Consider the following 5,052-nt stretch of genomic DNA (forward strand, 5'->3'; position numbering starts at 1 on the left):
TTTAGCCTGTTCCATGTGATCTGTCTGCACGGGCACACTCGTTCAGCGAGCTTGTGGAGTGCTGTGGGGCTGTACATAACGGGCATGGGGGGTAGGGGTAAAAAGAAAAAGCGTCCTGGCACAATTACACTTAAAAGAAAAGGCAACTGTTAAGACATTGGTTGCAACAGGTGAATTTGAACCCAGGACAAATTTAGCTGTGATACATTGGTGCAATAGCTGGTCAAGGATCAGCTTAACTTCCTCACGAACATAGTAATACCTAGGAAAAAGGTACATTGGGGAAAATGGGCGGATGCTTGCGTGCATAGTGATTGCAGAGAGCGGGAGTGAAATGGAAGGTTTTTCAGTGCATTACATGAGCATAGAGCAGGAGCGAGCTGGGAGGGGTTTTGCTCCCTTGGCTTTGTGTGGGATGGGGGTGAACGTGAAGGGAGATGGGTCCATTTGGAATTGGTGGACTGGGGTTGGAAGCGAAGTGGCTTCAGACCATGGGGTTTGAGAAATGTGGGAGTGAACTGGAATGGGTTGGAATCCGTTGGGATCAGAGTAGTGTAGGCGTGAATGGGAAGGGGTTTGAATTCGTTGGGATTGCGTAGAACAACAGCAAAGAGGAAGGGCGTTGGGTCTATTGGGATCGTGTAGAATAAGAATGCACAGGAAGGAGTTTGGGTTAATTGGGATGATGTTGAATTGGAGTGAGCAGGAAGTGGTTTGGGTCCATTGGGATTACGTAGAATTGGAATGATCAGGAATGGGTTTGGGTCCATTGGGATTGTGCAGAGCCAATGAGAACGGGAACGGAACAAAAGCCAAAGTTGCTGGAATAGCTCAGCAGGTCTGGCAGCATCTGTAAGAAGACATCAGAGTTAACATTTTGGGTCTTGCTATCCTTCCTCAGAACTGGAAGTCGTTTGTGTCCATTGGGTAGGAGTGAACGGGAAGGGGTTTTGGTCAGATGGGATTGTATAAAGTGGGTGTGAGATTTAAGTGCTTTGGGTCCTTGGTGATTGTGTCGCCTGGGAGTGAATTGAAAAGGGATTGGGTGCATTGGGGTTGTGCAGGATGGGAGAGAATTTGACCCTAACCTGCACAACTTTGGCTTGTGGGACAAAACTGGAGCACCCAGAGGAAACCCACACAGACACGGAGAGAATGTGCAAACTCCATACGGACAGTCGCCCAAGGCTAGAATTGAACATGGGTTCCTGGTGCTGTGAGGCAGCAGTGTTAACCACTGAGTCTACATCATGTAGAAAGGCCCCATTTCGCTGTACTTGGCCCATATCCTTCTCAACCTTTCCTGGCCTTTTATTTGTCCAAATGCCATTTAAGTAGTATTAATGAAAACACCTCAACCACTTGTGTTGGCAGCACCTGTGTAAACCAAAAATTTCCCTCGGGCTCCCTTTTACTCCTACCTCTCTGACGTTAAACTGATGCCCGCTCATCCTCAATTCCCCAACCCTGGGGAAAAAGACTGAGTACATTCACCCTATCCATACCTCTCATGATACTATATACTTCTATAAGATTCCCACTTCGTGTCTTGTGCTCTAAAGAAAAAAGAAAACCCTAGCTGGTCCACCTTCTCCATAAAAGTCCTGGCAACATTCTTGTAAATTTCTTCGGCACTCGTTCCAGTTTAATAAGACCCCTCCTATAGCAAGGTGAACAAACGTGAACACAATATTCCAAGAGCGGCCTCACGAACCTCCTATTCATTTGCAAAATAACTTCCCAACTGAGCACTGAATGTCCTAACTGAAAACTGCCAATATACCAAAAGTCAATATGCCAATATGTCAAATTCTTATGCGTAAAGTCAGGAGGCATGGGATAGAGGGAAATTTGGCCAGTTGGATAGAAAACTGCTAACCGGTCGAAGTCAGAGAGTGGTGGTAGACGGTAAATATTCAGCCTGGAGCCCAGTTATAAGTGGAGTTCCGCAGGGATCAGTTCTGGGTCCTCTGCTGTTTGTAATTTTTATTAATGACTTGGAAGAGGGAGTCGAAAGGTGGGTCAGTAAATTTGCAGATGATACGAAGATTGGTGGAGTTGTGGATAGTGAGGAGGGCTGTTGTCGGCTGCAAAGGGACTTAGATATGATGTAGAGCTGGGCTGAGGAGTGGCAGATGGAGTTCAACCCTGTCAAGTGTGAGGTTGTCCATTTTGGAAGGATAAATAAGAATACGGAATACAGGATTAACGGTAGGGTTCTTAGTGAGGTGGAGGAACAGAGGGATCTTGGGGTCTATGTTCATAGATCTTTGAAAGTTACCACTCAGGTGGATAGAGCTTGTAAGAAGGCCTATGGTGTATTAGCGTTCATTAGCAGAGGGATTGAATTCAAGAGTCATGAAGTGATGTTGCAGCTGTACAGGACCTTGGTTAGGCCACATTTGGAGTACTGTGTGCAGTTCTGGTCGCCTCACTTTAGGAAAGATGTGGAAGCTTTGGAGAGGGTGCAGAGAAGATTTACCAGGATGTTGCCTCGAATGGAGAACAGGTCGTTCGAGGATAGGTTGAGAGTGCTAGGCCTTTTCTCGTTGGAACGGAGAAGGATGAGGGGTGACTTGATAGAGGTTTATAAGATGATCAGAGGAATAGATAGAGTAGACAGTCAGAAACTTTTTCCCCGGGTACAACAGAGTGTTACAAGGGGACATAAATTTAAGGTGAAGGGTGGAAGGTATGGGGGGATGTCAGGGGTGGGTTCTTTACCCAGAGAGTGGTGGGGGCATGGAATGCGCTGCCTGTGGGAGTGGCAGAGTCAGAATCATTGGCGACCTTTAAGCGGCAATTGGATAGGTACATGGATGGGTGCTTAAGCTAGGACAAATGTTCGGCACAACATTATGGGCCGAAGGGCCTGTTCTGTGCTGTATTGTTCTGTATTCTATGTTCTATCTATATTCTAAGCCTTCTTCACTGCTCTGTTTACCCATTGGTAAACCACCTTCATAAAACCGTGCACCTGAACTCCAACGTCCCTCTGTTCCACTACACTATTTAAGGCCCTGCCATGCACCATGAAACTCCGACCTTGATTTGACTTTCCAAAATGCAAGACCTCACACCCATCGAAATTAAATTACATTTGCCATTTCTCGGCCCACTTTCCAAGCTGATCGGGATCCTGATGGAATTTTGATAACATTCCTCACTGCCCATGTTATCGCCTATTTTCATGTCGTCTGCAAAGTTACGAATCATGGCTTGTGCATTCTCCTGCCAATAATTGACAGCGATGACAAAACGACAATGGGCCCAGCACTGACCCCTGAGGCAATCCACTGGTCACCGGGCTCCAATGTGACAAGCATCCACCCACCATTGCCATCTGCTTCCTACCATCAAGCCAATTATGTGTTCAATTTGCCAACTCCACCTGGCTTCTCTGCAACCTCCCTTCCAGCGTGTGGAAACCTTTCAGAGGTGTTACTGAAATCAGGATCGACAACTTCTCCTTGTTTCTACTACTTAAATCCTCAAGAACACCTAAAGCACCTGCAATAGGTTTCCGTGAGCTAAGCTAACACCAAGAGGCGTCATTACCAACTTTTCACCGCAGTCGTTTGAGTGCGCATGACAATTAAGGCTATCCTGTATGACTATTTCAAATATCTTGTATCAGCATTTTGCTTTTAAAACCCGCTATAAAGCATCTGAGAGAACATTTTCGTGACCCGCATCATGTGTAATTTAGAGCATAGAACATTACAGCACAGTACAAACCCTTCGTCCCTCCATGTCCTGTCGACCCGTGAAACCAGTCTGAAGCCCATCTGACTTACACTATTCCATTTTCATCCGAATGTCGATCTAATCACCATTTAAATGCTGTTAAAGTTGGCGAGTTTACTATTGTTACAGGCAGGCCATTCCAGACCACTACTATCTCCGAGTAAATAAAATACCTTTGACATCTGTCCTATTTCTATCATCCCTCAATTTAAAGCTACGTCCCCTCGTACGAGCCGTCACCATCTGAGGAAAAAGGCTCGCACTGTACACGCTATCTAATCCTCTGATTATCTCATATGTCTCAATTGTCACCTCTCACCTTCTCTCGAATGAAAGCAGCCTCAACTCCCTCAGTCTTTGCTCTTAAGACCTTCACTCCATACCAGACAACACCCCAATAAATCTCCTCTGAACCCTTTCCAAAACTTCCACATATTTCCTATAATGCAGTGACCAGAAGTGTATGCAATACTCCAAGTGTGGCAGCACCAATGTTTCGTACAGCTGCAGCATAACATCATGGCTCTGAAACATAATCCTTCTATTCATAAAAACTAACTCACTGTATGTCGTTTTCACAACCCTATCAACCTGGGTGGCAAATTGCAGGGATCCATGCACACGGACACCGAGATGTCTCTGCTCATCCAAACCACCAAGGGACTTACCATGAGCCCAGTCCTCTGCATTCCTGTTACTCCCTCCTGTTTGTAATTGAAACTTCTGGTTTGAGAAGCAAGTTTGCTCTCTGAGTGGAAAGTTTCATTTTCAGACTGTTCATCACCATGCCAGGTAACATCATCAGTGAGCCTCCGGTGAATTATCACGCGTAGAAAGTGAGGTCTGCAGATGCTGGAGATCAGAGCTGAAAATGTGTTGCTGGAAAAGCGCAGCAGGTCAGGCAGCATCCAGAGAACAGGAGAATCGACGTTTCGGGCATAAGCCCTTCTTCAGGATTCCTGAAGAAGGGCTTATGCCCGAAACGTCGATTCTCCTGTTCTCTGGATGCTGCCTGACCTGCTGCGCTTTTCCAGCAACACATTTTCAGCAAGTATCACAAGTATCCTTACATACAGATGAGTAAGGACACCACGTCGATTGGGGCAACACACCCATCCTCGGGCAAGCCAAACAGAGACAAGTATGAGAATTCCTAGAAGCATGGGCAGTCCAACCGGAAGTCTATCAGCAAACGCATCGACTCGGACCCTGTTTACCACACACTGAGAAAAAGAGCAGGAAATGACTTCGTCGCAGGAACCGTGATCACCACAGGAAATGACATCACCAACCGAAGGATCTCTA

General features: G+C 46.2%; 1 long non-coding RNA gene across 1 annotated transcript in view; it reads right to left on the reverse strand.

The window, feature by feature from the left end:
- The window catches only part of LOC148138254 (uncharacterized), a 63,680-nt gene extending 59,032 nt beyond the window's left edge, over positions 1 to 4,648 (reverse strand). Inside the window, exon 1 of the long non-coding RNA XR_015754059.1 lies at positions 4,416 to 4,648. This is a non-coding gene — a long non-coding RNA (uncharacterized LOC148138254). The remainder of the gene's footprint in view (positions 1 to 4,415) is intronic.
- Positions 4,649 to 5,052: the final 404 nt, after the last annotated feature.

Source organism: Chiloscyllium plagiosum, unplaced genomic scaffold (genome assembly GCF_037043375.1).
Source record: "Chiloscyllium plagiosum isolate Xiang-an unplaced genomic scaffold, Cpla_swu_hap1 HiC_scaffold_41, whole genome shotgun sequence".
Classification (NCBI taxonomy): Eukaryota; Metazoa; Chordata; class Chondrichthyes; order Orectolobiformes; family Hemiscylliidae; genus Chiloscyllium; species Chiloscyllium plagiosum.